Here is a 13,293-nt window from a genome sequence, read left to right as displayed (position 1 = left end):
TCAATGAGTTTGGTATCCAGCTCACAATTTTCTCTCCTTCAACATACTTGTGGACTGTCCCTCAAACACCCTAACAACTCAGTTCCTTAACCTACTCACCTCCCACAAGCCACTCCTCTTCCCCTCGTCTCAGTCACACAAAGATGATCATACCCTTAATCTTGCCATCATCCACAATTGTACCACCTCCGTGTTCAAGAGTTCTGAAATTCCTTTATCCAACCATAACCTATTGGATTTCCATCTCTCCCTCTGCTTTCCCTTACCAAACCCTGCTCTTCAAACACACCATGACCTTGAATCCCTTGATCCCTCAATTCTCAATCTCTCCTGCCCTAGCCACTTTCTCCTCTTCTCTCTATTTGACCTCTTGGTGAATCAGTTTACCTTCACACTGTCCTCCTCTCTTGTCCTACACCCAGCCAAGCCTCAGCCTGGGACCACTCCCCATTCATCATCTTCGCTCTTACACATGTGCTGATGAATGAAGATGGAGAAAATCATGTAACCATTCTGATTGGGTCCACTACAAATTTATGTTATATAACCTCAACTGGGCCCTCACTGCTGCCAGGAAATCTTTCCATGCTTCCTTTATCTCTTACTCTCCACCTAGGCTCGTGCAAACCTTCTTGTTTCTACTCAAAACTTTCCTGGTTCCCCTCCCTCAACCCTTTCAGCTTAGAACGTTGCCTCATATTTTACTGAAAAAAAATTAATCTAATTTTGAGCTCTCCTCCTCCTCATCTCTCATCACTCAGGTGCCTTCTGCCCTTCTTTCCTTCAGCCCTGTCTCACATGATGAGCTGGCCTCACTCCTTGCCAAGGCTAACCCTTCTACCTGCTCAAGTGATCCCATTCCATCCCATCTCCTCTAACAGATTGCCCCCTCTGCCATACCCACCTCTTTTACTGATTTTCAATCCCTCCCTCGCTGCTGGCTCATTTCCTACTACCTACAAACATCTCCTGTCTTCCCCATCCTCAAAAAAACTCTCATTCAGTCTTTCCATCCCTGCTAACTTGTATCTTATTTCTTTTCTACCCTTTGTAGCTAAACTTCCTTAGAAGGCCACCTACAATAGGGGCCAACATTTTCTCCCTTCGCATTCTCCTTCTTCTTATGGCTTCCAACTTCATTATTTTACTGAAGCTGTTCTCTCCAAAGTTACTAGTGAGCTCCTAACTGTCAAGTCCAATGGCCTTTTCTTAATACTCATCCTTCTTGACTTCTCTGTAGGCTTTGATATTGTAGATTATCCTTGCCTCCTTGATACTCTCTTCTCTCTAGGTTTTTGGGACTCCCCCTCTCCTTCTAGTTCTCCTCCTACCTCTCTGATGGCTTCTTCTGTCTCCTTGGCTGGATACTTCTCCAGATCATGCCCTCTAAACTTGGGTGTCCCTCAGGCTCTGTTCTGGGCCCTCTTCTCTTCTCCCTAAATAACACTCCACTTGGTGATCTCACCAGCTCCCATGGATTTAATTATCATCTCTATACTGATAATTCTCAAAACTACCTCTCCTGCCTCATGTCTCTTGCCAGCCTCCAAATCTCCAACGCCTTTCAGACACCACTAAGTGATGTCCATCAGACATCTTAAACTCAACATGTTCAAAACAGAACTCATTATCCTTCCCCTTTAGCCCCTCCCCATCTTCCCTACTACTGGGAGGGTATCACCTTCCCCAGTCCCTCCCAACCTAGGAATTGTTCCAGATTCCTTGCTGTCTCTCACAAGTCAAAACTTGTGAGATTTCACCCCCGACAGCATCTCTGGTAGATTTCACTTCTGCAGCGTCTCTGGCTGATTTCACCTCTCCAACATCTCTAATAGATTTCACCTCTGCAGCATCTCTGGTAGATTTCACCTCTGCAGCATCTCTGGCTGATTTCACCTCTCCAGCATCTCTGGTTGATTTCAACCCCTGAAGCATCTTTTGACTACTCCCCCTTTTCTCCTCTGACACTGTCCCCACCCTCATACTGGTCCTCATCACCTTATATATGGACTATGGCAATAGGATGGGAGCTCCAACTTCTCTCCACTTCAGTCCATCCTTCACAGGACTGATGCCCGATCGATCTTCCTAAAGCCCAACTCAGAAAATATCACTCTTCTGCTCTGACAGCCCATTGCCTCTGTGATTAAACTCTTCACAACCGGGCTTTGGCCTCCTTTCTTCGGTTATCAAACATCCTCCTTCACACACTCTACACTTGCTCTCCTGCACAAATAACCTTTTAGTTTCCTGCCTTTGCACAGCTGCTTCCTCATGCCAGAATGCTCACCTCCCCATCTTCACCTCTTAGATTTTGCATTTACTTTAAAGCTCAGTGCACGTCAGGTCCAACACAAGGCCCTTCCTGACTCCCTCACTTGCTAGCGACCCTGCCCCCAATTCTTCTACCAGTACCTTGTGTATTCACATCTCTGTGCCATGGGTTTTTTCCCTCAATAAAATATAAGGCCCTTGATGACAGGAAGCATCTCAGTTTTGTCTTTCTATCTCCAATACCTAGCAGATTGCCTGGCACACAGGAGGGGTTTAGGCATTTTTTTTTTAATTAAAAGGCTAGCAAGAGGAGGAATATATTTAGGATAAAGTCACTTTTTTTTTTTTTGGCAAGGCAATTGGGCTAAGTGACTTGCCCAGGATCACACAGCTAGTAAATGTCAAGTGTCTAAGGCTGGATTTGAACTCAGATTCTCCTGACTCCAGGGCTGGTGCTCTGCCCCTAGCAATACTTGAGGAGAGAGGAAACAAGCCCAGCTGGGGTGATGGGGCTGGCAGGCAGGCTCCTTGTACCTGATTGAGTCCTGATGGAAGAGAAGTTTTACAACAGGTAGGGGGAGGTGGGAGAGGCCTGAGGCCATGAGAGTAAGGAAAGGGCACCTGAGGCCAGTCAGGAAAAGCTCTTGTGTAGGACCCAGCATGTGCATTGGGCTTTGAAGGAAATAAGGGATCTAAGAGGCAGACATGAGGGTGACTTACATTCCAGGAATTCGAGGTGGCATATGAAAGGCAGAGAGGTGGTCATTATTCAATACATTATATTTATCACAACAATCAGAGTAATAGCTTAGACTTATGTAGGACATTTAAATTTACAAAATGCTTTATATCCACTGCCTGAGTCCAGCTGAAACCCAATTTATAAATAATAAATACAGTCCCTCAGCAAGGATCTGAGTCCTCCTATTAACATGGTCCCTTGACTTGTTTACTCATGCTACATGAGAAACAGAGCTGAAGCCCCAAACCAACCTTTTTAAATCACCTCAGGACAAAAAGCTGAGAAGAGTGACCAGTGGCCTTGCTGGCTAATCCCCAGGAAAAAGAGTCCTGGACTATGGGACATTCACCTTATCTCTCCCATTTTGGTAGCCACACGGTCACAGATTTCCCCTCCTGAGCTTCCACCAACCAGGGCATAGCTTTTTACAGGAAGCTGACATTAAGATGGAATGCTTAATTGTTAGTTAAAATGGGGCATGGGGGTGGGATCAGGGAAGGAGGTTACAACAGCTGCGTCTTTGTAGAATCCACCCATGTCATCTCATTGGAGCTTCAGAACAGCCCTAAGAGGTAGGTGCTAACATTATCCCCCCTTTTACAGATGAGAAGACTGAGGCTCAGACAGGGACTGACTTGGCCAAGGTCACACAATCACTGAATGTCAGAGGATGGAGTTCAACTCAGATTTCTCCTGGCTATGGTCTTTCCATTATCCCAGGCTATCCCTGGCTTATTCTGTAGCCAAAAGGCAAGAATTTAAGTATTAAAGAAAATCACAGGTATTCCAAGATGTCATGAATGGTATCGATTGGCACTGTGGTATTAGGGAAACTGGAGCTTTGGACTGAGAGTTAGGAGAGCTGGGTTTGAATTTCACCTCTAATCCTTACTGTCTGGGGGAATGTGGGCAAGTCACTCATCTCTCCACGCCTCAGTTTACTCAGATGTAAAGGAGGGGATAGGACTGAAGTCCCTCTAATATCTTCTCCAGGTTTAAAAAAAAATCTGATAATGGAAGAAGCATTTATTAAGTATCTACTATATGCCAGGCATTGTGTGGAGTACTTTACAAACATAATCTCATTTGATTTTCACAACAACCCTGTGAGATAGATGCTATTACCTCCATTTTTACAGTTGAGGAAACTAAGTGACATGGTCACAGGGTCAACCAGATTTGAATTCAGGTCTTCTTGACTCCATAGCCAGCACTCTATCTGCTGCCTCACCTCACTTCCTCTATAGTCTTTAAATACTTAAATCAGTAAAAGAGAGAAAGAGCCCATCAACCATTAGGTCAATGCAAATGAAAGCATCAGAAAGCCTACAAAATTTTAAAGTCCAATTAAACACTGAAATAAAAATACTGAAAGTCAAAGAAGAAATTAATAATAAGAGCAAAAAAACACTAAATTAAGAAGTGAAACCAAGAACTATTTTTTAAAATAAAAGTTGATAAATCATTAGCTGATTTGATCTAAGAAAAGAAAGAAGAAAACCAAACGATCAGAAACAAAACTGAAAAAGCTGAATTCACAGATAACAAAGAAGAAATAAATAAAACTGTTAGAACTTATTTCACTGGATTTTATGCCAAGAAAATTGACAATTTAAATGATGGATAAATATTACTGAAATATAAAAGCCCAGATGAACAGGAATAAAGGACTTAACCCAATCTTACAGAAATAAAACACTCCATAAATTTTCTCTCAAGGGGAAACAAACCATAAATTATAATTTAAAGAACATTATATTATAAACATATATAAACAAATATGTTATAAACATACATATTAAAGAATATTAATATATAAACTGTTGGCAAAAAATAGGAAAAGGAGCAATACCATTCCTACTATGAGAGAAATACAGACTTGATTCCGAATCCAGGGAGAGTCAAAGCAGAGAAAGAAAATTTAGCCAGTATCCATAATGAAGATGATGCTACAAACTCCTATTTCCACAGCACCCTAAAGCTTACAGAGGGCTTTCCTCCAGGTCCTGGCTCTGCCGCTTTTTAGCCATCTGGCAAACCATGCTGGCTTTAGTTTCCTCATTTGTAGAAAAGTGTGTCCTAAATGACCTCCAAGGTTCCTTCTGGTTCTAAGGTGCTATGAGCCTCTGCATCAGCTTTTAACAAATATAAATTCCATTTTGGAAATGACCTCTGGGGCTCCGGGTCTGTCCTGGCCTTATTTCTGTAAAACAGCTGGTGGGGCAGGAATGTCACCACACACCGATGTCAGCACCAGTGGCTGACGGCTCTGAGCCTCGGGTCATACATGCAGTGAACAATGATGGGTCCTGCGTGGGAAGGATTCAGGGTCTTCACTTTTTTCAGAAACTTAAGCATCCCAATGGGGGTGAAGGGCACTCCAAAGTCGGGCCAGCTGGTGAAGTGGAGCTGGGTCACCAGCTGTGGGGCTTTGCAGCCATCATGGAGCTGCTGAGAAGACAAGAAACTGAGGGTGAGCCTGGTGGTGGTGGCGGTGGCCCTGGCACTCACAGGCAGCTGGAAATTCTGCCTGTTTCCCCTTAGCACTGCCCTTGGTGAACTCTTGCCCCCAGGGAATCCAAGCACTCCAGGCAGGAAGATACAGGTTCAGCTCCCATGGACCCTGATTAGGTGTGGGTCCAGGGTTCAAAGTCCCTTGATTTGTTTGAGCCTCAGTTTTTTCATCTGTAAAATGGGAATAATAATACCTTTGGTGCCCACCCCGCAAGATTGTTGCAGCTGTCTATTAAAATGATGCAATTAAAGCATTTTGGCCAACTATAAGGCACCCGGAAAGTAGCAGCTATCATCATGATCCCTGGCGCCTGGAACACACCAGGCACTGAAGAAATGCTTGTTGACTCAATGAGTGATTATGCCTGGACCAAATTTCCCACTGGATGTGGGAATCAAGAGAGTGGCCTGTCACATCTGCTCCTTGAGCTAGCATCCTGAGTTTGGAGTCAGAAGAGACCTCAGCAGACACCCTCATGTTCTAGATGGGGGAACTGAGCCCAGGGACACTTGGCAAAGTCCTCAGGCTTGCCACCAATGACGGGCCAGAAAAAGCAGGAAGGGAAATTGGTAGGGACGGAGGCAAACAGACAGCCTGGCAGGGAAGAAGGAGACAGAAAGAGGAGGAAAAGCAGACGCAAGAACGGAACAGGCTTCGGCCTCTGATTATAAGTCTGAGGGCGAGAATTTGTCCTAAACAGCCCTTGATCCTAGGTTTTTATGGAGGAAATCCCTGGTGTCGAGGCTTCCTTTGACCCCAGAGCCAGTCCTAGAGAGGCCCAGCTGCAGACAATACTCACCAACTGTATACAGAACTTCCAAATGGTGTAGTCTACCAGGACGATGCAGTCCTCCACAGAGACGCAAATGTTCCCATACATCCAGCATCCCTGGTCTGGCCAGTACTGATGGCATTTCTCCTGGAAGAATGGGAGAGGAGAGGTTAGCAGTTTGGTGGCTCCTGCCTGCACCCCCCCACACACACACACTCACACACACACATACACACTCACACTCACACATACACACTCACATTCACATACATACACACTCACACACATGCATACACACACACTCACACTCAGACACACACACTACACATTTGTACAGAGGCATAAACAGAGAGAAATCTCACTGAAGTCTTTCTGAAATGTGAGAGCTGGGAACATAGGAGAATTACAGCTTTTTCCTCGGCAATACTCACAGTGAGTAATTTCTCAACCAAAAGAAGGACTTGTACCAGCCTATTGCCCTATGATTGTAGAATTTAATCCTGAAAGGGACCTTGGAAACAGCCTAGTCCAGCCTTCTCATTTCAGAGGAGGAGGCTGAGGGGGAAGGAGGGGAAATAATCTGGCCAAGACCATACTTGGGTCCTTTCCCTGATCCCTTCCTACTCAAGCAAGTGCTAAATATTGCTGATTGTGCCTCAACATCTCTGGTGTCTGTCACTTTATCTCCCCTCAGCACAGGGGCTGCCTCCTAAAAGAAGTCCACCCTGATTCCTCCCTCCTCAGTCATGGCATATTTATGTCATTGTATAAGTTGAGCATCCCCTTGGTAAGAGATTCTGACTTTATATGCCCACATCCCAGCTCAAGGCCTTGCACACAGTAGGTGCTTTAAAAAATAACTGCTGGAGGGGGCAGCTAGGTGGCACAGTAGATAGAGCTCTGGCCTTGGAGTCAGGAGAACCTGAGTTCAAATCTGGCTCAGACACTTGACACTTACTAGATGTGTTACCCTGGACAAATCATTTAACCCTGATTGCCTCACAAAACAAAAGCAAACAAACAGAAAAAGCCAAACAAATACACCAAAAAAAAATAACTGCTGGAGATTGAAGCATAATTTTTTTAACTTTCTTTATTTCTTTGTGTGTGTGTGTTTTCTTTTGCAATATTGCTAATATGGAAATACGCTTGTGAGACTTCACATGTATAATTGATAACATACTGCTTGCCTTCTCAAAGGGTAGGGAAGGGAGGGAATTTGGAACTCAAAATTTTTAAAAAATCGATGTTAAAATTTTTTTAATGCAATGGGGAAATAATTATTGAAATAAAAATATAATTTAAAAACAACTGCTGGGTTGAAGGAGATACTAGTGAATTGCTGAAGCAGCAGGTGGGGATTCCAGCCCAGACTGGGGGCCTGCAGACTCCCCCAAGCAGAAGGGGTGTCTTTGTTGTCTGAATCTCTGCAGCAGTGGTTTTTTCTAGCATGTATCGCTTAGGAAATGGCCCCTTTTTCTAGGCACAGATATGATCTTTATTCCAAGTGAGGTATAAAACCAAGAAGCACCAGCAGTCACAGGGAGTTTTACTGAGGATGCCACATAGACACTTCCCTAACCGGGCTGCCTAATGTCCTTCGTTCCCTTCTGAGCTGTCGGTCCCCTCCACAAACCCTGAAAGCCAGGGACTCTGGCCTTCTGGCTGCTCCTCCTCGCACACAGAGCTCCAACTTCCGACTCTGTGCCTCACACAGGAAATACCTTTCTTTCACTTTCCTGGGCCATGAGACCTGAGCTGACCAGTCACCGGCTGGTCACACCTACTACATCTGTGCACACAGAGTCTCTTTCCATGGACAGGAGGCATCTCCTTTGGTGCTCAGATTCTGGGTCTCCTCTGAGTCCAGGAGCCTGGGTCCTAAGGACAGGCTCTTGACATGGCGGCCCTATCTAAGACTGCGGGTCCAGACTCTCACTCATCCTAGCAACCCAACCAGTCATAGTGATCACAGAAGATCAGCTGTCTCTCCCTGGCCTGGGCTCTGACCACATGCAGTCTTGGTCATTACAGACAAGTTCCCTGGGTCTTGCTGGCTCTTTCTATTGAATCAATGTGCCCTCCCCCACCTCAGTTTGGTTTTTAGAAAGCAGATTGCACTGGATATTGAAAAAGGGCAGGAAGGATCCAATGGGAGAATGCTTCAGGAGAAGCCAGTCCCACAGGCCTGGGAAGGTCCTGAGAATGAAATTCCAAAGACCCCAGATGAAGTGATTCCAGTGCAGATGTAGAAGAGGGGGCCGAAAGAAGAGGCCAATGTGGCCCGTGGGGAGCTCATCTCCCTTTAAAATAACCTTATGGAGAAGCCGAATAATGATGGGCCAGCATTGGCATGGCGCCCGAAGGAGTTCATAGCACTTTACAGACACAAGCTGTGATATAACTCCTCCGTGTACGACTATACCCATTTTATAGAAGAGGACATAGAGGCTAAGGAACTTGCCCAGGGTCACATAGCCAGACTCGAGCCCTGCCCTGGCCTTCATCTTGACACCAAGCCCAGCATTCTTTCCCTGCCGACAACCCCCCCACCTACTATTCTATGGGGAACAAGGACCAGTAACTGAGCGCAGATAAATAAGACAGTGTGGCCTGGGGGAGCCCAGCATGACCTGGATTGGTTGGAAATAGCAACACCAATCACGAGGGGGGGGTAAGCTCTCCTGGGGGACAGGAGAACCCGACGTGGCTGGGAGCCTCGCCTGCATGGATGGTGGGATGACAGCAGACGGCTTGAAGACGTGGCTATTTACCAGCAATATTTATACAGAGCCGTATATCCATGTGCTAGCGCGTATCATACCATAGCCCATATCCATGTAGCACTATGTGCTGGGCCCTGTGCTAAATACATCTTCATTACTATCTCATCTGCTCCTCACAGCTGCCCTGGGAGGAACGGCTATTACTACCCCCATTTTACAGATGAGGAAACTGAGGCAGGCATAGGTGAAGTGTCTTGCCCAGGGTCACACAGCTAGTTAAGTACGTGAGGCTGAATTTGAACTCAGGTCTTCCTGACTCCACTGCATCACCCCGCTGCCTCTTAATGAGGAACAAAAGGCACTGATGTTTCCTTACCAGGGAAGACAACAAGCATGCCCATGTCCATGTGCTGCTGAACAAGAACAGAACAGATTGAGGGAGGGATGGCAGGGAGGACGCACAAAGAGGCTGACAATACAGGTAGAGGCTGAGGGGCGGAGGGCTTCGAAGGGCAGAGGAATTCGTACCTGGTCTGAGAGGCAGCAGGTGTTGTGTATATGCGTGCGTGTGTACATGTGTGTATGTGTATTGTGTGATTGTGTGTATATGTGTGAGTCTATGTATGTGTATATTCATGTGTATGTATGCACGTGTGTATGTGCATGAGTCTGTGTGCATGTGTATGTGCACATGTATGTGTGTGTGTGTATATGTGTATTGCATATATGTGTGAGTCTGTGTGTATATGCACATGTGTATATGCATGTGCATGTGTGTGCATGTGTGTGTGCATGTGTGTGTGTGTGTGTGTGTGTGTGCATGTGTATGTGTGTGGCAGAGAGAGAGACAGAGAAACACCTGCATTCATCCCCATGGCCAGGACAGGCTCCCCTGCACCCTCCTCCAGTCTCATCTAAAAGAGACCCCAGACACTACCCAGTCCAACCTCCTTATTTTACAAATGAGGACACTGAGGCTAAGGGACGTCACGTGACTTGTCCAAGGACACAAGTGTAGTATGTGACCAAGCTGGGTCCTCTGACTTTTGTGGTTTGGCCAGCAGAGAATCACCCGGCCTCCCCAACCCTCCTATGGCTCTATGAGCACCTGAGGACAGACTGGAGGAGGCTCAGGGTCACTGGGCCTTGACACCAAGGAAGAAAACCACGGAAGCCCACCTTCTGCCGTGCCTTCCCAGTCCTCCTCCATCTTGGGGTCTTCCCTCTCTCACTTATCTACAATTCACTGTTTCTCTCTTCTTGATGGGGTGCTTGGGTGCTTGTGCTTGGACCCCAATTTCTCCCTAGCCTCAGAAACACTGTTTCTGACAGTTTCTCCCCAGCCCAAGGACACTGTGCTTAGCAATTACTCATGAGTGGGCCCCAGCAAGACCCTTACCTCTCTCCTTGGTGCAGTTACAAATAGCACCTGAAGGAATTATTAGTTTGAACTGGCTTTGCACTGGGTCATAAAGACATTCTTACCACTGGACTATCTATACTACCACCGTACCTCATTATCTACATCCTCATTAACTGTATTCTAGACTTAAGAGATATGTGTACTCCCTCCATCTATTTTGTCAAACAAGACATTGACTGGTGGCAGACTGGACAACTCTCAGTTACCCCCGAACTCTAGTTAACTTAGTGACATAGCAGGCCTAAAACCACACCTCCATGTGCCCCCCCTTGTGGGCTTTTCCTAGTGAACTCTGGGTAAAACACCTGCACAGTAGGTACAAGAAGTGTATGTTCTTTTAAGAACTGACCACTCCTTAACCACTCCCTAATCCCACCCTGAATCACCTAGTTAGCATATTTGGCACATGTTTTATTGTATTTTATCCTATATAAACTTTAACTGTACCACTCTAAGATTGCAGGAATCCTTAAGAATCCTTGCCCGCTGAAAAGCGTAACAATAAATCTTTGCCACCTTGAATGTGTGAGTCTGTGAATTCATTCCGGATGACCCGGTGGTGTACTCCAGTCTTTGAGGGGTCACAACCTCTCAACCTCTCAAACCACAACATTCTTCGCACACAGGTGTCTGAATGTTCTCTCCCCATGAGGCTATATGCCGGAGGCTTGGGGGTGGGGGGCCCAGCACACACAGTGCTGGGCCTGGGGTCAGAAAGACATGAGTTCAAATCCAGCCTCAGACACTCCCTAGCTCTGTAACCCTGGGCAAGTCACCTAACCTCTGTCTGCCTCAGTTTCCTCAATCCTAAAATGGGCTTAATAATAAATAGCACTTATTTTGCAGGATTGTGGTAAGGATCAGCTGAGATAATATTTGCAAATGCTTAGCCTGGCCCAGAGTAGGAGCTTAATCAATGCTCTTTTGTTTCCTTCCTTCAGGGCAGGGACTGTTTATTTTTTGCCTTTCTTTGTATCCTCTGGGCTTAACACAGTTAAGCCTAACACATAATAGATGCTTAATCATAAATGCTACCTTACTGACTGATGTCTCCCCTAAAAGAAGCCAGCAGAGGTCAGCAGCTCAGCATGGAACAGAGCCCTGGGGCTGATGTCAGAAGACCTGGCTTTGGAATCTGGCTCTTCTACTCCCTTGGTGACTGGAGGCCAGCCCCTTTTCCTTTCTGGGCCTCAGTTTCCTTCTCTATAAAATGAGGGCCTTGAGCTCCCTCACACCCAGGTCCCTTCTGGCCCAAAGTCATGGGATGCTGGGACCCCTCACCTGCCTCTTTCCCTGTACAGCATCTCCTGACCACCCCCCCTTTCCTCTGACACTGTCCCCTCTTTGTGAGGGTCATTTCTGTGGAGTCTCTGAGCCCAAGACCTGGGCTGCAGGTGAAGACTTTCTTTTCAAGTGTATGGGAGCCCTCTCTCTGCCCTTTATCAGCCGCCTCTTGAGTCTGGTTGCAAAAGAGCTTCGTCCTTCTCACTCTTGCCACCAGGGCCCTTTCCCCGCCTCCGTCACCAGCCCACCTCTTGCCCATATTCTTCAGAGTTAGCACTTTGCATGGCTCCCACTTACTGGGTGACTCCAGTTGGAAAAAACCACTCAAGTCAGATGAGATGCAAGATTCAATGAGAGGGGTCCACAGAATAAGACAGAAAATAAACGATCTGCCTTAGTCATCAGGTTTGACTTTGAGATGAGAATGCTGCAAGCCCCTGAACCCTGGGCGCGCTGCGGTGGGAGGAGGAAGGTAGGAAAAGGAAGTGGTTACAGTAGGCATCCCAAGGCCGCAGGGGCGGCCCTTCATAAGACGTCCCCCTTACCTTTTTTCTTTCTTTCAAGTTGGTCAGCATGACAATGGTCTCTGACTTCTGCTCCCAGACCATCCTCCAGAAGTCCCTGGCCATCTCCTGTTTGGGGCCTGCAGATGAGAGAGAGGGCCACAGTCGAAAGGCAGTCTGCAGGACCTGGCCCCAGGCAGCCTGAGGCCGTCCACCAGATGGTGCTCACCACCAGCTCTGAGGAGCAGGGAGAGAGCTCTCTTCTGCCAAGCTGGACAACACGGCGTGTCGGGTCAGGCGGGGCTACTAGCATTTATTAAGCCATGACTATATGGTGGGCACTGTGTTCATGGATTTCAGTCCATTCATTGACTGAAGCCCTCTGCTGGTTAGTTAAACAAATGGACCCTGGGAGAGGACCGAGTCTTGGCTCTGTGACAGAGCCTTGGTTATCTGGGAGTGAGGTCAGGGAGAAAGGGTTCTAGCATGAGGAAGGGGTGCTGGCTACACATGCTGAACCCACCTGTGCAGAGGGTGGCCCAGGCTGCCGTGGAGGATAGGTTAACACAAACCTCAGCCCTGCTGCTGCCTCCAATCATCTCCCACACAAATGAGAAGGAAGCAAAGGGGCAGAAATGAGCAGGGTAAAACACTTTACCTTGAGCAGCCATGAATTTATTCTTCTCTTTGTAACCCTGCAGAAGGAAGATGGTATTTGTGATTCTCTGCAGTGGTTTCAGTGACAGTCAGGAAGGGCTCGAGATTGACCCCGCCTCATGACTTCCTGAGTCTACAGAGCTCCCTGGTGAAAACAACCCCCTCTCCAGAGCAGGCCCCAATCTTCCCTGCTGTTTATTGTTATCCCAGAGACCTGCTTGGGGCCACTGAGAGACTAAAGCACTTGACCCGGGAGGAACCATGTGAACCCAGGTGTCTTCCTGACTCTGAAGCTAAGTCTCTACCCACTAAGGCACACTGCCAGTCATGGTTTACCTAAAACAGGTATTTGAGTAGCATTGGTTGAGGAGAAAACCCTTGGCTTACGTCTGTGTAC

The 13,293-nt window shown here is 46.9% G+C and overlaps 1 pseudogene; it reads right to left on the bottom strand.

Annotated features, from left to right (window-relative positions):
* LOC110198698 (receptor-type tyrosine-protein phosphatase epsilon-like) overlaps window positions 1-12,982 on the bottom strand; it is a 32,062-nt pseudogene extending 19,080 nt beyond the window's left edge.
* Window positions 12,983-13,293: the final 311 nt, after the last annotated feature.

The sequence above is a fragment of the Phascolarctos cinereus genome, unplaced genomic scaffold (assembly GCF_003287225.1).
Source record: "Phascolarctos cinereus isolate Bilbo 61053 unplaced genomic scaffold, phaCin_HiC Scaffold_3;HRSCAF=262, whole genome shotgun sequence".
In the NCBI taxonomy this organism is placed as follows: domain Eukaryota; kingdom Metazoa; phylum Chordata; class Mammalia; order Diprotodontia; family Phascolarctidae; genus Phascolarctos; species Phascolarctos cinereus.
Note: the sequence above shows the minus strand (reverse complement) of the source record. Positions and strands in the feature narration are given on the sequence as shown.